The sequence below is a fragment of the Chrysochloris asiatica genome, unplaced genomic scaffold, assembly GCF_000296735.1.
Source record: "Chrysochloris asiatica unplaced genomic scaffold, ChrAsi1.0 scaffold00188, whole genome shotgun sequence".
NCBI lineage: Eukaryota > Metazoa > Chordata > Mammalia > Afrosoricida > Chrysochloridae > Chrysochloris > Chrysochloris asiatica.
Window position 1 is genome coordinate 5,669,991 of NW_006408706.1, and position 22,690 is coordinate 5,692,680.

The following is a 22,690-nucleotide window of genomic DNA, read 5'->3' on the forward strand; positions in this document are numbered from 1 at the left end:
CTTCATATATTTCTGATGTCAACCTTTGTAACCCCCCCCCCCAAATGTATCATTTTAAACATTTTGAGACAACTCAACTGAACTAAGTTCTAGTGAATTTTTCTCCCTTTCTGGAACAGTGAAAGCTATGTTGACCTACTTTTTAATTAGGGGTAGTCTGTTAAATATAAAATATTTAGCTCTTCCATTTTGTGTCATATAGTATATAAATATATTTGCTAGCAGCTGTAGGACACTTGTGCAACTTAAATTATTATATTTGGATCATAAACAATCATTTTCTATGTTAAGCAAGGTTAATTTTTATCCTTTTTCTTCCTATACTCAGAAAATAAAACAAAATCAGGAAATACATTCATACAAACATACATAGACAAAAAACAAACATTCAAATTTCTTTTTATGAACCATAAATTAATATCTTCCAGTCTGTGCTTTTAATATTCTGAGACAATTGTAATTTGTTGTCCATTTATGTAATTATATTCAAAGAGGTCAACCATATTTTGAAATAGATATTTTTAGAAGTTTTTATGTAACTAATATAAAATGTGCAGGAGGAAGTGTTTCGTTCTATTGTGCCTAAAGTCACTATGAGTTGGTACCGACTTGAAAGCAGCTAACAACAGCAACAACAATGCAAAATGCTAGTAGGCTCTGGAGAATAGAAACTGGATCCAAAATTTGGTTTGAACCACAAGGTCAGCGGTTCAAATTCACTAGCTGCTCTTCAGAAACCCTGTGTTATAAAGTGCTGTCAAGTCAATTCTGACTCATAATGAGCCTGTATATGGTTTTCCAGGAGTGGCTGGTAATTTTGAACCGCCGACCTTGCAGTTCAAATCGACTTTGCCCAGTGCTTTATTCTACAAGAATACACCAGAAACACTAGACAGAGTCACTATGAGTCAAAACTGACTCAATGGCACTTAAACAGCAACAACAATAACACTATTAGGTTTAAAGATAAAGGCTTTTTAAAATATATAATAGTAAGTATTTTACAAAACAAAATGCTTGGATTGAACAATTCCATTTCTATTACTTCAATATTCTGTCCTACACTCATACCCTAATAAAAACAGTACAGTAATTTGACAAAACGTGTAATTGAAGAACACTGATATACTTATTGATTTTTAAAGTTACTTATAAAAAATTTCACTTTTCACTTTGTGGTGATGGAAAGTTTGGCAACAAATATTGGTGATGATTGTACAGCATGATTGATGTAGTGGTCTCACTGAATTTTACATGCAAAAAATGTTAATTGGTAAATATTGTGTTACCTGCATTTTTAAAACCACAATAAGCAAATAATTACGCTCTTGTAGCATAGTGGTTACGAATCGGGCTGCTAATCTCATGGTCAGCAGTTAGAAACTACCAGCGTTCTGCTCCAGTAAAGATTTACAGTCTTGGAAACCTGTACAGGGTCGCTATGAGTTGGAACTGACTCCATGGCACATAACAACAACAACAACTTAGGGATATCCTTCAAAGGAAAGTAGAGTAAACATTGACCAGGAAAATAAAAACATAAAGTTTGTCCTTAATCATTATGATGATTAAGGAAAAAACTTACTTGTGAATGGGGGAGGGGTAGTTCTTTACCTAATTAATTACACCTTTGCTGAATTGGCATCCATTTGCTGTTAGTGCCTTTGAGTCTGTTCCAACTCATAGTGATCCAAGGACGTGCTAATGAGTTTGCACCATCGACCTATGGTTAGCTTATCTTACAGTGACACATCAGAACTCCTTTCGTTGCTGTTGTTAAGTGCTTCAAGTTGGTTCAGACTCACAGAAACCCTGTATAGGGTTGCCAAGGAGCAGCTAGTGAGTTTGAACTGCAAAAATTGTGGTTCAAACCAAACTTGTAGTCCAGTATTTTATTCTACAGTGCCATACCAGGACTCCTTTAGAAGATTTAAAAAAAAAAAAAAAAATTCACTACTTATTAAACCCACCTATGCACTACCATGAAGTGATTCTGACTCATAGTTACGTTATACAGGGTTTCTGAGACTATAAATCCTGACCAAAGCAGAAAGCTTCCTCCTTCTCCCTTGGATCCTAGGGTGAATGATTTAGATTAATTCAGTGGCTATTCAAGAATTTACAAATTAGAGTATCTCCAATTTCTTTAGGCAAAGCAGCACCATATTTTCATATTAATTCATAAAATTTGTGAATTAATATGAAAATAAAAATTTACTGAGATAACTATCAAGATGTATCATTAAAATGCCAGAAGAGTTGTTACTTTCTCATTTTAAATGTAGATTTACTTTTGATCTAGACTTAAACAGTGTTTTTATAGAGAGCTCTTCTTGCTTGGCATAAGGAATTGTTTCAGGACAAATAATTCTTTGGCTATTATAAGAGAATGATATTTAGAGCTGTATTTATTAGTTTATTTTGTCTGTTAAACATTTATGAGCTGGTTCTTTATCATCCAAAATGGCAAGGGAGCAAGAAAGATGAGCTGGAGAAAAAAAGATACTATGAGACCTTGTGGACACTGAAGAGATATGATCACCAGTACAGATTCTGTCTCAGGATGCTTTAATATGTCAGAGCACGTTCTCATAAAATACACTCAAAAAGTTGGTGAGGGAATAGGGAGAAATTAAAGCAATCCAATGAGGCACAAACTGTGTTGTGTGAGCAAAAATGGAAAGCTTTATCTCATCCATCCATGTCCTTCATTTCTCAGAATTGCCATTTCAGGAAATGAACATTTCTACAAGAAGAAAAAAGATGCCCTAAAACATCATCGTATTTGAGTATTAAGAAAGTAATTGAAGAGAGTGGGTTTTGTGGATATGTATATGTGTAGAGGCTTTTACTTTTTCTTAGATAAAACGGGAAAATGTTCCTTGCAGTTACTACTAAGAAATAACAATTATTGGATAATATTCCTAAATATTCAGTAGAATGTTTATATTATTATAATCTATTATTTTTATTCTATAGATATTTCATCCATTTCCATAACTTCATATGATATATTTGTTGTTGTCAAGTGTCGTCCAGTCGGTTCCAACTCATAGCGACCTTGTATAGGGTTTCTGAGGCTGTAGAATTTCAAGGGTGCAGAAAACCTCATCGTTTTCCCACAGAGGGGTTGGTGGGCTCCAACCTCTGATCTTGTGATTTAAAGTCCAATGCTGATAGTACAGAGCCATTCCTCCCACATATACCATATGTTGTTGTTGTTGTTGTTGCATGTCATCAAGCTGATTTTGACTCATAGCTACCCTGTTTATGGTTTCTGAGGAGCAGCTGGGAGTTTAACTACAGACCTAGTGGTTCACAGTCCAGTGCTGATCCTACAGTGCTACATAGTGTTGTTGTTCTTGTTAAGAGCCGTAAAATCGGTTCCAACTCATAGGGACCCTGTGTAGGTTTTCCAAGTAGTGGTTGGTGAGTTTGAACCACCGACTTTTCAATTCAAACTAACCTTGAGGTCCAGTGCTTTTCCTATGGTGCCACACCAGGAGTCCTTGAGCAGCCAATAGATGCCAATATATCTCATAATCACACAACTCCTGAACTGTACCTAGTTAAATATTTTGGATGCCTAAAATATATCTCAAAGTTAATATATCAACAAATTTCCTCTTTTCCCAATTTGGATTTTTTCCTTGTGTTCCCATCTCAGTAAATGTGCTTTCTATCATTAACTATTTGGAGGCTTTCATTGACTCCTCTTTATAGACACCTCATATCGAATCCTTCAGCAATTAAAATACATTCCATATTCCAACCATTTCTCACTATCTTCACTATTACCACGTAGCCCAACCATTAATTTATGACTTACAATAGCCTCCGAATTGTTATCTCTGTACCGCATTTGCTGACTACAGACTATTCTCCATACAGTTGTCAGATTATTTCTTTTAAAAAAACACATATCTACTTCTGTCACACACCGTATCCAATTTTTCCAATGGCTCACTTTGCACTTAGACAAACATATGAAGCTCTTTCCAAGGCCCAAAGAACATTTCATGCTTTGGTTGTATTATTCCTTTATTTTCTCTCCTTTAACAAACCAAGCAAAGTCTACTGTGCTTTTGCTGACCTATCTGCCGGGAATAAGCTTCCATCAAATTGCCACATAAGAATTGTCTCAGTTCATAGACCTTTCGGCCAAACTCACCTCCTCACAGATGCCTCACAAATCTACATAATACTTATCCACTTAAGGACTCTCTTTCCATGTCTTTTTCAAGTATATATATATATATATATATATGTTTTCTCCATTATGTTACAATTTAATAAAAGATGAGGTCCTTTTCTGTTTTTGCTTTTGTTTCTTCTCCTCATTGCTCTACTGAGGGTTTGCAACATTGCCTGGAAGAGAGTAGTCAGACACTCAATAAAAATGTGTGGGATTCATGGATGTTATTAGAAGTCCTGGTGAGGCATTGTAGGATAAAGCACTGGACTGCAAGGTTGGTTTGAATCACAGGGTCTGCAGTTCAAATTCACCAACTGCTCCTCCAAAACCCTATACAGGGTAGCTCTGAGTCACAAGCAATTCAAATCTTCAACAGCACTTAGCACAGCACTAGAGAGAGAGATGTGATAAAATATTTCATTCCTGTTAAGTATTTGTGGCTTTTTTCATTAAACAAACAAACAAACAAACAAACAAACAAACAAAAAAACCCAGAGTAAAATTCAAAAGAGTATTGTGGATATTGAACATTTTTTCTTTGCAATCTCAAAATTGTGTTGATTCAAAATTGTTGATGTGACATCAAGTTGACGCCGACTCATAGCAGCCGTATCATACAGAGCAGAACTGTCTTAGAAAGTTTCCTAGGCTGTAATCGATCTTTTGAGAGTTGTTATCCTGTGGAGCCACTAGTGGGAATCAAAGCACTGACTTTTGGTTTAGCAGTCAAATGCTTAACCATTGTATCACCTTTTCTAAAATGCTAGTAATTATGAATTTTAGAATACTCTTCTATACTCTCCTAACATATCTTATCATCACATTCCTTAAAATAAGAGTATAATTATTACACGAACTTTAAAGATTAGGTTGGAGGATATGGCGACTCAGTGGTGGAAGTCTTGTGTCCCATGTAGGAGACCCGGGTTTGATTCTTTGCTAATGTACATCATATACAACAATGATCCCACTGTTACTGGAGGTTTGTGTGTTGTGTTGAGGCTAAACAGATTTAGCAGAGCTTCTAGACTAAGACATAGTAGGCAGAAAGGCCTGAAACTATACTTCTGAAAATTAGTCAATGAAAACCCTAGGGATCACAATGGTCTGATCCACAATCTATCATGGGATGTTGCCAGATGAGACAGAACTTTATTTTGTTGTGTGTGGTTGCTATGTGTCAGGGATATGATCTATGGAAGTTGAGAATGACAATAACAATGATTACTATTATTATTTTACATCCTATGTTTCTTTTCATCATTCTAAGTACACGTCCAGCACTGTATTCACCTACTTCCATAAAGAGAGATTATGAAAGCAGTTAGAATAATTTACAATATAAAATAAACATATGGGAAAACAATTTATAGACATCAAATGGATCCAGGAGTATTTGAACAGAATGTTGCTGTTGTTGTTAAGTGTGGTCAAGTCTGTTCCAACCCATAGTGACCCTGAACAGGGTTTCTGAGGAACAGAAACTCTATTTGTAATAATAACAAGTAACCAGTGAATGATAACATCACTTGTTTTCAGTTTGTTGTAATGTGGTGGCCTGCATGCGGCTGTGATTCTGGAAGCTATGCAGTGAGTATTTAAAGCGGGATCACATATGATGGACAGGTTTCTGCTGAGCTTTCAGACAAAGATAGATGAGGAAGAAGGAGAGATAGACTACTTCCAAATATTTAGTCACTGAAAACCTTATGAATAGCAGTAGAAATGATGAAGAACAACAAAATATTGTCAGATATAATGCTGGAAGATGAGACCCTAAGGTTGGAAGACACTCAAAATACGATTAGGGAAGAACTGCCTCTTCAAAGAATAGGTGAACATGATGACATGAATGGAGTAAAGTCCTCAGGACCTTCATTTGCTGATGGGGCATAACTCAAAAGGAAGAGAAACAGCTGTAAACTTCCATTAATAATCAGAATATCGAATGTATGAAATATGAAACTAGGAAAACTGGAAGTTGTAAAAAATGAAATGGATGCACAAACATCGAAATACTAGATATTCGTGAGCTGAAATGAACCGGTATTGCCATGTTGAATCTGAAAATCACATGTTTTACTATGCCGAGAATGACAAATTAAAATGGAATGGCACCATATTCATCATCAAAAAGAGCATAACAAGATTAGTCTTGAAATACAAAGCTGTCAGCGATAGGAAAATATCCACGTACCTACAAGGAAGACCAGATAATGCCACTACTGTTCAAATTTACACACCAACCACTAAAGCCAGTGAGGATTAAATTGAAGAATTCTACCTACTTCTTCAGTCTGAATTGATCAAACATGCATTCAAGATGTACTGATAATTACTGGCCATTGGAATGCAAAGGTTAGAAACAAGGAGAAAGGATCAGTAGTTAGAAAATAAGGACTTGGTGACAGAAATGTTGGTGATTGTATGATAGATTTTTGCAATACCAATGACATCTTCATTCCAAACACCTTTTAAAAACCACATAAAAGACTACACACATGGACCTCACCAGATGGAATACACGGAAATCAAATTGACTACATCTGTGTAAAGAGATGGTGAAAAAGCTCCATATCATCAGCCAAAACAAGTCCAGGTGCAGATTGTGGGTCAGACACCTATTGCTCATACACAAGTTCAGGTTGAAGCAGACGAAAATTAAAACGAGTCCACAAGAGCCAAAATATGACCTAAAATATACCCTACTTGAATTTAAAGATCATGTGAAGAACAGCTTTGTTTCATTGTTGTTGTTGTTGTTGTTAAGTGCCTTCGAGTCGGTTCCAACCCATAGCGACCCTGTACAGGGTTTCCGAGGGTGTAAATCTTTACGGGAGTAGAAAGCCTCATCTTTCTCCTTCGGAGCGGCTGGTAGTTTCGAACCACTGACCTTAAGGTTTGCAGCCCGATTCGTAACCACTATGCTACCAGAGACGCTAAATATTGAAGACCAGAAGTGTTGTAAGATGACATCAAGAATATCACACAGGAAGGAATAAAAAGGTCATTAAGATGGCAAGAAAGAAGGAGAAGACCAAAATGAATGTCAGAAGAGATTCTCAAACATATTCTCCAGTGTAAAGATTCTAAAGCAGATTGAAGAAATGAGGAGATACAGAGTTGAACAGAAAATTTCAAATGGCAGCACAAGAAGACAAAGTAAAATATTACAATGAAATGTGCAAAAACCTGGAGTTAGAAAACCAAATGGGAAGTACATGCTCTGCATTTCTCAAGCTGAAAGAACCTAAGAATAAATTCAAGCCTCGACTTGTGGTATTGAAGGATTTTAGGGACACAATATTGAAAAATTCAGAAAGCATCAAAAGAAGATAGAAGGAATACACAGTCACTGTACCAAAAAAAAAAAAAAGGTTGATGTTCAACCATTTCAAGTGATAGTGCTCTGAGCCCAGCCCGGCAGATTCAAAAGTACACAATTTCTTACTTCAACTTCAAGTTCCACAATCTTTAAGCCTTCAAACCATCAAAATATTCCTATCTCTGTGGTTCTGAGTTTTGGAGCTCTGCCCTGGATCTGCTTTGCCTGTCATTCTGTGGTATTGCTGACTGCTAACTTTACTGCACCTCCACCCTAGTTGACAGTTAGCTAGATCCTAAAAGACAGCTTTTACTGGAAGTGTCTAGTATGTGTTTGCATGTACATGCATGGATGAGGTGAAATATGAAGAGTTATACTGCTTTTCATTCAACCCCAAGTTGGATAAAGAAGAGAGAGAACAAAGCTGGATGCTGGTTGACCTCAATGAAGAGCATAATCGGATGGGCCTCCCCAATAACTATTGGCTGCTCTGTGATGTGAATACAGACTACAGAGTTTGTGACTCTTACTCTACTGATTTGTATGTTCCCAAATCGGACACAGAACACATTATCGTGGGGAGTTCCAAATTCCGGAGTAGATGATTTCCTGCCCTTTCTTACTACTACAAAGATAGCCACACTTCCATCTGCTGAGGCAGCCAGCCTCTGTCCGGCTTCAGTGCCCGATGCCTTGAGGATGAGCAGATGCTCCAAGCCATCAGGAAAGCTAATCCAGGAAGCAAGTTCATTTATGTTGTGGACACTCGGCCTAAACTTAATGCAATGGCAAACTGTGCTGCAGGAAAAGGCTATGAGACTGAAGACAATTATGCCAACATCAAATTTCAGTTTATCGGGATTGAGAACATCCATGTCATGAGGAACAGTCTTCAAAAAATGCTGGAAGTGTGTGAACTTAAATCTCCCTCGATGAGTGATTTCCTGTGGGGACTGGAGAACTCTGGCTGGTTAAGGCACATTAAGGTCATCATGGATACAGGACTCTTCATTGCAAGGCTGTTTCTGAGGAAGGAGCAAGTGTACTTGTTCACTGTTCGGATGGCTGAGATAGGATGGTGCAGGTGTGCTCAGTGGCCAGCCTTCTGTTGATCCACACTACCAGACTCTTAAAGGCTTCATGGTATTAATTGAAAAGGATTGGGTTTCCTTTGTTCATAAATTTAATCACAGATATGGCAATCTGGATGGTGACCCCAAAGAAATCTCTCCTGTTGTTGACCAGTTCATTGAATGTATTTGGCAGTTAATGGAACAAATTCCCTGTGCCTTTGAGTTCAATGAGCGGTTTTTGACTCACATTCAGCATCATATTTATTCCTGCCAATTTGGAAACTTCCTATGTAACTGTGAAAAGGAGATCCGGGAACTCAAAATTCAAGAAAGAACATACTCTTTATGGGCTCACTTGTGGAAGAATCTAGCTGACTACCTGAATCCTCTGAGCTGATCATAGTCAGACCCAGGGAATTCTTTATCTCCCTGCAACACCATGCAACTTCATGTACAAGCTCTGGAGTGGCATGTATAACTGCTTTGAGAAAGGGATGCAGCCTCGACAATCAGTTACAGATTACCTTATGGCAGTGAAGGAGGAAACTCAGCAGCTGGAGGAAGAACTAGAGGACTTAGAAGAAAGACTGGAAAAAATTCAAAAAGTCCAGTTAAATTGCACTAAAGTGAAGAGTAAACCCAGTGAACCCAGCAAATACTCAGGTTTTCTGCCTCAGACACCAGCACAGCCAACATGCCGCAGGATTGTAGTGTAAATATGAAATTGTTTCCGTCCAGGAACCCTTCACAAGGAGAAGATTCTGCTCTCATTCTAACCCAGGACAATTTGAAAGGCTCAGATCCAGATCTGTCAGCCAACAGCGACCAAGAGTCCGGGGATCTGAGATGCCGGTCTCCCAGTGGTGGTGAGTGTGCACCGAGTGAAGACAATGGCAAAGACCGGGATTCTGAAGAAGCAGTGTTTCTGACACCATGAAGGTTCTCCTTGGAGTTCCCAAATAAGACTTAAGAAACATGTTCAAAAATAAGGGAAGTGTGCAACTGAACATAGAAAATGTCTCAAGAAATGGTACGTGCCATCAGGAATTATAAAATGTAGCCCTAAAAAAGGAACAGATGACCAACTTAGGTTCATGAAGATGAAGAACAGGAAATAGCCATTTCTTTGATCAAATGTTACCCTTTTGTGGGACGTATAGGGTTCTCCTACATTATTTGACTAGTATCCCACTGATAGTATGTGCTACTGGCAGTGGGAGTGGGTTCTGTATAACTGAATTGGGCATGTGCCACAGAAACAGTTTTTACAGGATATTGCTTGAGGCGTTGTATCCTAGAGCTGTGCATACACAACCTTTGTTTCTTTGGGTTTATGTACAGTGACATAAGTATTGTTAAGTACGTTTTCAGGTTCCTGTACATTATGTATCAAGCAAATACCATGTTTTCAGATATAATACAGTATATGCACATATCAAAGGATATAGAAGGCAATGCAGAGTCCAGAGGGACAGTCTGTTCCACATAATCTTACCCAGATCCAGAGTGATGACACATATGTCCCCCTCAGTCCTAACCACTGGGCCCAGAGGAACATAAGTGTCCAACATGTTATGTATAAAAATACATTATAACCTACCAAAAGTTCAGACATATTCAGTGATACAGCATTCTATTATTGAAAAATATTTTATCATTAAAAAGTTAAATGCAAAAAATAATCCAGTCACAAAAAGGATAAAGAAAATTATTTACCATTTCAAAACAAAGCTTTTTTTGCTACAGAGAAATTTGTAAGAAACCCTGGTAGCGTAGTGGGTTACCAGTTGGACTGTTTACTGCAAAGTCAGCAGTTCTAATCTACCCTTTCTTCCTTGGGAGAAAGATGAAGCTTTGTACTCCTGTAAATATTTATAGTCTTAAGTTGGAACCAACTCAGCAACACACAACCACCACCCACCACCACAGAGCAATTTTTACTATCATCTAGTCGCTATGGGTCGGAACTGACTCGATCGCACTTCACAACAACAACAACAAAGTTATACAAAGAAATTTCCCTTGTTACAACATGCATCTGCTGATAGGGTGCCCCAACCATTTTCTTTCTGTCATTATCATTTTGAATGTTTTCCCTCATTTTATTTCCAGATCCATCTTTTGTGTATTCTAAAACATTTATCATTATCTTCCTTTCTCACTTTGTTAGCAACTTTTTTATTTTTAAACAGCACATTGTTGAAATGCACCCATTTGGTTTTAATAGCTATAAGCTTATAATTGCTTAAGCTTATGTTTCAGGTTTAGTAACCACTGTCCCTTTTCTGTAGGTAATATATTTTGCATTGTTATAAGAATTTGTTGCTTTACTCTGAACCTCTCCTGATACTCTTATTTTAAAAAGGCTTGTGACTTCTTTTGCAACAATGGTCTAATACCTAATAAAGTAGAAGCAACATTAAAAAACAACAACAACAACAACAACAAAAAAAAAACAAAGAGAGAGAGATAGCATAGGATCAAGAGCCAATGATCCTGAAGGAAGAAGTTTAAGGTACATTGAAGGCACTGGAAAGAACAAGGTACCAGGAATTGATGGAACACAAATTGAAATCCTTCAACAAACTGATGTGGCACTGGAGGCACTCATTTCTCTATACCAAGAAATTTAGAAGACAGTTACCAGGCCAACTGACCATATTTGTGCTCATTCCGAAGAGCAGTGACCCACGGAATACAGAACTCATCAGACTATACCATTAATATTTTATTTAAATAAAATTTTGATGAAAATAATATAAAAATGGCTGCAACCATACAATGAAAAAGAACTTCTGGAGGTTCAAGGTGGATTCAGAAAAATACATGGAATGAGGGATATCATTACTATTGTGAGATGGATCTTGGCTGAAAACAGAGAATACCAGAAAGATGTTTACTTGCACTTTATTGATTATGCTAAGGTTTTCAGTTGTGTGGATCAGCACAAGATATGGACAATATTGCAGATAATGAATATTCTGGAGCACTTAGTTGTGCTCATGAGGAATCTGTACATGGACCAAAAGCAGTTGTTCCAACAAAACAAGGGAACACTGAATGGCTTAAAATGAGCAAAGTCATGTCCCAGGGTTGTATGTTTTCACTATACATATCCAATCTATATGCTGAGCAAATAATCTTAGAAGCTGGATTATATGAAGTAAAATGTGGCATCAGGATTGGAGGAAGACTCATTAACAACCTGCAATATGTAGATGATACAACCTTGCTTGCTCAAAGTGAAGAGGACTGAAAATACTGATACAATCAAAGACCACATCCTTTGGCATGTTTTGCACCTTAATGCAAAGAAAACAAAAATCCTGGCCACTGGACCAATAAACAATGTTCCTATAAATGTAGAAAAAGTGAGTCAGTCACAAGGTCGGTGGTTCAAACTCATCAGTTTATCCTCAGAAACCCTACATGGTGTCGCTATGGGTCAGAACCAACTCAACGGAACTTAACAATAACAACAACATTTCATTAATAAAATTGTTGTTAAGTGCTTGTTAAATCTATGCTGACTCATAGTGACCCTGTACAGGGTTTCTGAGGAGCAGCTGGTGGGTTTGAACTGCTGACCTTCTGTTTCTCAATACAGTGCTTATCCTATAGCACCACATCAGGAGTTTGTTGTTGTTAAGTACCATGGAGTTGGTTCCGACTCATAGTTACCCCGTACAGGATTTTCAAGGCTGTAAACCTTTACGGGAGCAGAAAGCTTTATCTTTCTCCCACGGAACAGCTGGTAGTTTCGAACTGCCAACCTTGGGGCTAGCAGCCTGATTCGTAACCACTACACTACCATAGCTCCTTACACCAGGAATTTAGAAGTTATAAAATTGAACGTTTTGTTTTTCTCTGTTTTTGATTTCTTTTGAGCAGAGTCAGAGTATTGTGAATAGATTTCTTTCTTTTTTAAAAAACCAGAAAATACTTCATTAATAGATTATGAATTGATATAATTATTTTATATCAGTGTATTTATTGATAGATTGGGTATCATTCTTATATGACATTAGAAGTCAATGGGTAGTATAATATTATATATGTGTGTGTGTGTTTGTGTGGTCCAATAGTGTAATTGTGGCACTGTCAGATAAACACTGGACTTCTAACCACAAGGTAGGTGAGTCAAAACCACCATCAGCTCCTGGGAAACAAGGTCTTTATGAATCAGAACTGGCCTGAGAGTATCTGACATTAACAGAGGTAAAATTAATGAGAGTAGAAATAATGAGCTGAAGTTGCTTATTAAAGAGGACTGGTAGAAGGGCAGAAAGGAGAAAAAGCAGGGAAAGGAGAATAGAGATTAGGAGAGAAAAGAAGGGTATGAGAAAGAAAGAAGATATAAAGACTACAGATTCAAAACTGCAGTATTCCAATTTGCTACACATTTAGGAAATCAGTTTTAAAAGTCTCATCTTCAGAAATCCTAAGATCATTTCCTTTCCAGAGACAGCGTAACAAGAAAAAAATACTTCAAATTGTTGGTTTCTTATACCATCACCTCTTTTGTGAGCCGTGAACTAGTTTACAGCATTTATTCCCATGATCTCTGAAATGAGGTAAGTTATTTGAGCATTCTAGCAAGGGACAGAAACTATTCACAGCCTGATGAAAGAAAAACTATCTTTACTCAAGAAAGGTCACCATTTTAATGGAATTGCATAAATATTAATAAATCAGGACATATGCTTTTGTTAAGTCTTAGTACCATATCACACAATCACTGAAATGCCCCTAAGCATGAACCATTAAAACCTATGCAATCTAGCCCTAAGTCCCTTTGCAGTGTCCTCTTCTCTGGTCACTCCTATCTCTTGCCCCTATAAGGTATTTTCCACCCTTTTTTTTCCTTTTTTTTTTCATACATACCACAAGGTCCTTGTTCATGAACTCCCTCTCTACATAAAACATCCTTTTCCTTCAATGTCGGTCAATATTCTATAGACTCTGGTCAACTCAAGTGTCACATAGTCCTGACAGACATTTCTGATTCATAGGTTGTGAAAATAACCCCTTTTCTGTATATTGCCATGTTTTTATTTTTATTTTTTGATAGCATTCATCAAATCTTAACCGAATTTTCTGTTGTGTTTATTTTCCCCCACCGGTCTGTTAGAATTGTGCCCTTCATTATTTTCTTATTTCTCTGACACTCTATAAATATTTGAAAGATGTTTATTAAATGAGTCCAGAAGCCTGCAGCTTTGAGGTGAGAATGGAACACTGAAAGCTATAGATATCTTTGTAATTATTTGAATATATTCAAGGAGCTCTGGTAGCGTACTGGTTACGAATTGGGCTGCGAACCTTAAGGTCAGCGGTTTGAAACTACCAGCCGCTCTGCGGGAGAAAGATGAGGCTTTCTACTCCCGTAAGGATTTACACCCTCAGAAACCCTGTACAGGGGTCTCTATGGGTCAGAACCGACTCGACGGCACTTAACAACAACAACAACAATTCAACCCTGAAAGCTGATGGAGTAATTATTGAAGTTAAGAATCACTCTTTCTAAAAATATATTTATTTTGCCAAGTTATCTTACTATTTTGATGCTAGTTTGACTTAGAGAGACAGCATTGTGTGCTGATAAAAAAGTGGTGGTTTGGGGACTCTGTCGCCTGAGTTTAAACTCTACTAAATCAACCAATGAAAATGCTACAAATCACAAAAGTCCACTCATGAGTCAGGACTGACTGGATGACAGTTAACAATAACTTTCCAACTTTGTGAATCCTGTGTTAATTGGTAGTGGTGGTATGTTGTGGAGTCCGTTCCAACTCATAGCAACCCTGCATAGGGTTTCTGAGGCTGTCAATCTTTACAGGCACAGAAAAGCTCATCTTTCTCCCATGGAACAGCTGGTCATTTTGAACTGTTGACTTTGAGGTTAGCAGCCTAACTCGTAACCACTACGCTCTGATTATTTCTTCATTTAGGAAATGGGTATAGCAATCATATTCACCTCTTATTGTTACAGAAGTTTTAGATTCGAGGGTGTCACAGCAGCCCTGGGCCTGAGAGTGTCATAGCAGCTTTTGATCCATCCTCAGAAACTGAGGCCACTCAGAAAGGTAAAGCAGAGTTTTAGGTTTCATTAAGCCTGCAGGCTCAGAGGAGCTAGCTTCTCCAGATTCTGAGCCCTGAATACAGGGCAGTGCAGACTTATATGGGGTCAGAATTGGGGTGGGGTTAGGGTGCAGACCTGTTTGAAGAGAGGAGGGAAACCAGAGGATTGGTTCCATTCAGTAACCTGATTAACATATTAGCTTGTCTCCTGGGCCAAAAGGGCAGTGAAAGTTTTTACTATTTCCTGTTCATTATGATTGTTGGGGACATTGAGTTAATATAGGTTAAACATTTAGGAGCTCTGGTAGCATAGTAGTTGCGAATCGGGCTGCTATTCTCACAGACAGCACTTCAAAAGTACCAGCTATTCCATGGGAGAAAGATGAGGCTTTCTGCTCCCATAAAGATTTACAGCCTCAGAAACCCTTTTCTGGGTCACTGAGTCGGAACCGACTCCACAGCACATAACAACAACAAATATAAGATAATCAATCAGTGGACTACAAGGTTGCTTTGAACTGCAATGGGCATTGCAAACGAACCAATGTGAGCATTTCAAACTCACTTCAGAAACCCTATATAGGGTTGGTATGGGTTGGACCCAACTTTACTGTAATTAACAGCAATAATTAATAATGAGAACAGAAAAAAGATTTATCACCTTAAATGTAATAAGCATTAATACTGCAGTTGATATTGACTATGCCTTGAATATGACAAGCGTTTTGTAGATTTTTACCTCACATCCCAGATTTAGATATTCTTTCTTAGGAAATCATTGACTAGGTGTTAGGTTTCAGGCTCAGAACCCAGAAGGGAAAAACTTTGGGGGTGGAGGGGGTAGAGAATGGACACAATCATAACTCATTTCAAGAGACATTAGTTTATTACAAAAAAGGAAATGAAAGAGAATAAAGGAGATGGTTTACTGAAGTACAAATTTACCTAGAAAGGATGAAACACAGTGCTGTCCAGTGACAACCAGCTAGATCATGAAGTTTTACAGAGTTTTGATGTTCCTCCCAAGAACTCCTTGTGTGACACTGTGGATCAGCACTGGACTGCAAACCACAAGGTCAGTAGTTCAAACCCCCCACCTGCTCCTCTGAAACCATATACAGGGTCACAATAACTCTAGGAGTTGGATTGGACTCTATAGCACTTAACAACAAAAACACCACAAGATGGGTGGGGACTAGAGTCTTCTTATATCAAGAAGTATTCACAAGCATAATGGCAATTAAGGGTGGTATGCATAACTAAGGGAGGGAGGAAAGGTGCCTAATTGTCTCTCCCCTGCAGAAGAACAAAGGGGTTTCTGCAAACTGAGAAGGACAAGGGCCCTAGGCTCCTTCAAAGAATCTGCATAACTAAAACTGGAGATTTAGATCTTTCTGGGAGGGGCTGTCTGCTCCTTCCTAGCAGAAGCAGGAGGAAGGGATAAGGGTTTGAGGTGACCATGAAGTGGTCCTTTTGGAAAGTTAAGTTTGTGTCCCTAAGCTAGCAGCTCATTCATTGATATAACCAGGTTGTTGTTGTTGTTGTTATGTGGTTAGTGTGGTAAAATTAAATATTACCTTAAATCAAACTTGCAGAAACTTTATATAAACACCTCAGTTATAAATTATCTCATAAAAATTGTAAAGTGGCAAACAAACTAGAATCTACATAGAATTACTTTCTGTTGCACATTGAAAATGTTAATTCTTGGCTAAACATTACTCCAAAGCTCACAAAGATAGTTATTATTATTCAAATGGTTTAATAATTCCACCTTGCTCAACTTTTGTTTGTACTGCTGATTTCCATGTCTCCCTCCCTCCCACCAAAAAAGTTACTTTATTCAAGGCATTTATATAGACTGGGTTATTGATGATGTGGAAAGTCAAATTGGAGAAGGGGGTCTAGGTGGTAAACACATATATGTTGTTGTTGTTGTTAAGTGCCGTCTAGTCAATTCTGACCTATAGCGACACCCTGTACAGGGTTTCCGAGGCTGTAATTCTTTACTGGAGCAGAAAGCCTCATCTTTCTCCCGCAGAGCCCCTGGTAGTTTTGAACTGCTGGCCTTAAGATTCGCAGATGGATTTGTAACCACTACTCTATCAGAGCTCACATATGTAGACAAGATAATTTCATATTGGAGTCCTGGTGTGGTACTGTAGGATAAGCACTGAACAAAAGGGTCAGTGTGAATCACAAGGTTGGCAGTTCAAATTCACCAGCAGCTCCTCGGAAACCTTATACAGGTTCACAATCTGTTGGAACCAACTCGTCGAACATTTAACAACGACAATGTCAGATTCATTGCCATTAAGAGGTAAACAGGATAAGTCATGGCAACTGGAAAAAGTCAGGCAACAATTGAAAAGGTTGTGACTTTTCAAATAAGAAATGGGAAGCAGAAGTCAGGCTTGAAAGCAACTATTCTAAGCAAAATGACAATAGAAAAAAATGTCCTGAGGAGCAAACAGACATGATGGCTTAAAGGGAGTTAGGGTTTTTCAAACAGAACATGGGAACACTGAATGGTTTAAAATTAAGAAAGGTGTGCGACAGGGTTGTATACTTTCACCATACTTATTCAACCTATATGCTGAGCAAATAATCTGAGAAGCTGGGTTCTATGAAGAAAAACATGGCATCAGGATTGGAGGAAGACTCATTAACAATCTGTCATATGCAGATGATACAACCTTGCTTGCTGAAAGTGAAGAGGACTTAAAACATTTACTGATGAAGATCAAGAGCACAGCCTTCAGTATGGATTACATTTCAATGTAAAGAAAACAAAAATCCTCAACACTGGACCAATAAACAACATTCTTATCAACAGAGAAAAGATTGAAGCTGTCAAGGACTTCAGTCTTCTTGGATCAACTATCAACACTCATGGAAGAAGGAGTCGAGCAACCAAATGACATACTGCATTAGGTAAATCTGCTGCACAAGACCTTTTTAAAGTATTGAAGAGAAAAGATGTCAGTTTGAAGACCAAGGTGAGCCTGACCCAAGCCATGGTATTTTCAAGATCCTCATATGCATGTGAAAGATGGACAGTGAATAGGAAGACCATAGAAGAATTGATGCTTTTGAGTTATGGTGTTAGAGGAGAGTAGTGAAAGTGCCATGGGCTGCCAAAAGAACCAACAGATCTGTGTTGGAAGAAGTGCAGTCAGAGTGCTCCTTGGAGGCCAGGATGGCCAAACTTTGTTCTCTCATATGTCAGACATATTGTCTGGACCAGTTGCTGGAGAAAGATATCATGTTTGGTAGGGTGGAGGGTCAGAGAAAAAGAGGAAGATGCCCAGCGAGATGGATCAGCAAAGTGGCAGCATCGATGGGCTCAAGCATGGCAACAAATGTGAGGTTGGCCCAGGATCAGACAGTGTTTTGTTCTGTTGTGTATAGGGTCACTATGAGTTGGTATGGACTGCATGGCACCTAACAACAACAGCAGGGTAGTATAATAGCTAATTCTTCAGTTGTTTAAATAAATGCCAGCAATTTGAACTCACTCGTGCTTCACAGGTAAAAAAAGACCTAGTGATCTGCTCTTATAAGATTACAGTTCAAGAAACTTTATGTGGCAGTTCTAATGTGTCCCAAAGGGTTGCTGTTAGTAAGAATTTACTCAATAGCACACAATAACAATGCAGAATGAACATAAGATGGAGTGTACTATGTTAGTATCAAAGGACCTTAATCAACAAATGTAGAGGACAGCTGGGGCCAGGTCACCACAATGAGTTTGTATTTTATTATAAAATGAAAAGAGCAGCCATTGGAAAACTTGAAGACACATTATCATGAATTCTGTAATTTACACTTAGCAATAGCCTTCAGGCTGCTTTGGGAAGAAGGGATTTTAGGCTTTGAGAATGGTAGTAGTACTTCTCTGAGAGACATACCAGTGGCATAGCCTAGAAGGGAAGCTATGAAAATGCAGAGATAAAGCTCCCTTTGGACTCTATTTTGGAAGTAGAGTTGACAATGCTTACTGATAGATTTATGCTTTGAACAGATATATAACAAAACCTAATATGGGCAGGGAATCCTGGTGAGGTGCTGTGTATTAATGCACTGGATTGCAAAATCAGTTTGAAAGGCAAGATTGGCAGTTCAAGGTCACCAACCAGTATTCAGAAATCCTATACAGAGTCTCTATGGGTCGAAATCAACTCAATGGCACTTAACAACAACTATATGGGCACAGAATTATAAAAGAAAAATCTCTTGATGTTAAGGAAGTTTTCCTCCACTCTTGAAACCCATTTTCATAATCTTACTTGAGCTGATGCTTCCTTCCACTGTCAATCATCATCACCATATTACATACAGATGATCTGTCTCTTTTAAATTTAAATCAGGAAAGACTTAAATGTCACTATAACCTGTTGTTGTTGTGAAGTGCCATCGAGTCAGTTCCAACCCACAACGACCCTCTCTAGTGTTTCCGAGGTGCAGCTGGTGAACTTGAACTGCCAACCTTGCAGTTCAAACAGCTTTGCAATCTGGCACATTAACCCACAGTGTCACATGAGGACTCCACTATAAAACATATAATATATAATATGTAGCAGGTCTTTTTTTTTAAGATGCATCCTACAGAAGATGGGATAAAATCTGCTGCACATTTAAAAAGCAATGTGTTTAAGTTTCTTTTTTATTTCTCTATATAGCTCATAATTCCTAAACTTTTTTTACATTCATGAGGATAACATCTCAGATCATGTAGGCAGTTCTACCTATATGAATTTGATCATTCGAGCAAGTTGTTTAAGTGTACTACAGAATGGACTTCTGAAAAGAAATTGCAGGAGGATGGCAATTTTCAAGTCACATCTTTTATTCACATTTGATTTGAATGTGTACCTATGTGTGAAAGAGAGTTTAAGTGGATATAATAACAGCTTCAAGAAAGAGCAAGATTCCAGTACTTACACTTTATATTTTGAATGGCATTATTGAATACTTTAAATTGTGTTAAAAGTGACAACTATAAGTCAAGGAAATGCTTCGTGCTTTGAATCTTATCTTTTACATTGTTTAAGCTAGTGATTTTCATATAGTGCTAAAAGAAGTTGGCTAGCATTATGAACTTTGAGTTTACAACATCCTTTTCTTTATTTCTAAATCTTTTGGCTCCTTCTGTGGTTTTAGTTAATGTTTTCACAGAGAGGTAATTGAACACTGACTGTTCTGTTAGGTGTGACGTTCAATAGAGACAGATCTATAGGATCAATGATTTTAGACATGAAGAGTATTCTTTCTCTTAGTAATAGGTAATGAAATCCATCTTAGAATATTCTAATAGATTTCCATGACTAACTTTATTTCTACTAAATTAATTTCAGTTGTCTAAATTACCTATACATATGTGACAATTGAGAAGAGCTTTAGTTTTTTATCACATAAATTTGTACTAAAAATGGAGATTGCTATAATTGTATTTATTTTTCATTTGAGCAAACTGCAACAGTGAAGTGAGTGTCGGACCTAGTGTATTAACAAAGTATGGACCTAGTTTTTACGGCAAACCACTCTACTAATACACAAATTAAAAGACCTTAAAATCAGCAACACTACCAAGAAAATAAAAACCTCTAGTCAAATAAATAAACCTGAGGTACTTTGTTCAACAATACAACTAAATGAAAAACCAAGTCTTGACCAGCCAAGCAAGAACTGCATTAAATGACTCAATTTGTTTCACTGGAAAAAAAATAATGACAGATACTTTATAATTTAAAAATAGTTCAGCATGCACAGTAAATTGACCACCAAAAAACATTTTCAGAAACAAACACTTCAGGAACTAAAAATCTTTGTAAAGACGATGTCTTTAGAACATGATTTATGTACCTGAGCAGGGAGAAACAATTGAGCAAAACTCAAACTGTAAATAAACTCATAGCTCAGGGACTGTTAACAAACCTCAAATCTTTTTTTTTAAAGAACAAAGACAATATATACCGTTAATTTTCAGTTGAAAATTATGTTTTAATGATTTACATTATGCTCTAAAGAATAGCATTTCCTTATACTGTTTCTGTAAAACAGGAAGAGAATCAACATTATTTCCCTGTTTCAGTCAGAGAAACTTTGAGGCATAGAACAGTTACAACCTGGGCTACTTACTACTAACCTCAAGGTCAGTAGTTCAAATCTACTAGGTGCTCTGTGGGAGAAAGATGAAGCGTTTTGCTCCCTTAGAGATTTATAGCCTCTGAAACCCTATACAAGGTCACTATGAGTTGGAATCAACTTGATGCCACACCACCACCACCATAACAGTTATGGAATCCTATTATAGCACTGTAGAATAAGCACTATACTACTAACCTCAAGGTTGGCAGTACAAACCCACCAGCTGTTCTTTGCAAACAGTATGCAGATTTGCTATGAGTTGGAACTGAACATGATGGCACTTAATAACAACAGCTACATATGATTTTGCATTACATGACTTTGTGTTCACTATTCAATTAAGGAGCTCTGGTAGCGTAGTGGTTACGAATCGGGCTGTAAACCTCAAGGTCAGCAGTTCGAAACTACCAGCTGCTCCGCGGGAGAAAGATGAGGCTTTCTACTCCCGTAAAGATTTACACCCTCGGAAACCCTGTACAGGCTCGCTATGAGTCGGTTCCGACTCCATGGCACATAACAACAACAACAACAACAACATTCAATTAAGCAGGAAAAATAAAATAAAACAAGATTTTCTAAGTTTTGATTACTAGATTACACAGTAATGTCTCTGATGTCCATTTGATTAGATACAGAGGACGGAATAATATCTCATTTTCATTTTTCTTTCTTCTTCACTTCATTCTTTTCTTCCTTTGTGTCTTGCCTTGCCTTACTTATATTTTCCTATTCCCTTTCCTCCCTTCCAGCCTGCTTCCCATCCCTCTTCTTTCTTCCCTCCTCTCCTTTGTCTACCCCACCCCGTGCTCTTTTTCCCTTTCCTTTTACTTACGATGCAGATTTAAGCATCATGAGAAAGAACATGTGGTAGAACATACAATTATGATGGCATTTTCATTCACTGATTTATTTAATCGATACATATTGAGCCAATACATTATGCAGGAGGATACATATAGAAGCTGTTGTTGTTAGCTATCATTGAATGGGTGCTGACTCATAGCGACCCTATATACAACAGAATGAAAAACTACTCTCCTCACAATAATTGTCACATTGGAGCCCATAGTTGCTGTTACTGTGTCAATCCATCTCATAGTGGTGTTCCTCTTTTTTTCTGATCCTCCATTTTATCAAGCATGATATCTACTCCAGAGACTGGTCCCTCCTGATAACAAGTTCAAACAGGAGAGACAAAGTCTTGCCATAAAAGCTTCTAAGAAGAATTCTGGCTGCATTTTTGTTCTTTATGGTAGCCTCTGGTACTTCTAATAGTCTTCTCCAACTCAGTAATGCAAATGAATCGAGTCTTCTGTGGTCTTCTTTAGGAGCCCTGGTAGCATAGCTGGTTACTAAGTTGAACTTATAACCACAAGGTCAGCAGTTCAAATCTACTAGCCGCTCTTTGGGAGAAAGATGAGGCTTTCTGGTCCTTTAAAGAGTTACAGCCTTGGAAATCCTATACAGGGTCACTATGAGTCAGAACATTCTCAATGACACACAACCAACAAACCAGTGGCCTTCCTTATTCATTGTTTAACATTCACATGCATATAAGGCAATTGAAACTTCCATGGTTGGAGTCAGACACACCTCAGTCCTCAAACTTTGATCTTGAACACTTTAAGGTGATATTTTGCAGCAGATATGCCTAACGTTGTTGTTGTTGTTGTTATGTGCCGAGGAGTTGGGTCTGACTCTGGTTGCATAGTGGTTACGAATCGGGCTGCGAACCACAGGGTCAGCAGTTCGAAACTACCAGCAGTTCTGCAGGAGAAAGATGAGGATTTCTGCTCCCGTAAAGATTTACAGCCTCAGAAATCCTGTACAGGGCCACTATGAGTCGGACCCGACTCCACGGCACAT

General features: G+C 37.9%; 1 protein-coding gene and 1 pseudogene across 1 annotated transcript in view; one reads left to right on the forward strand and one right to left on the reverse strand.

Moving 5' to 3' along the window:
- The window catches only part of NDST4 (N-deacetylase/N-sulfotransferase (heparan glucosaminyl) 4), a 600,446-nt gene that overhangs the window by 164,943 nt on the left and 412,813 nt on the right, over positions 1–22,690 (reverse strand). The gene's annotated exons all lie outside the window — the stretch shown is intronic.
- LOC102828728 lies at positions 7,868–9,530 on the forward strand (annotated as a pseudogene).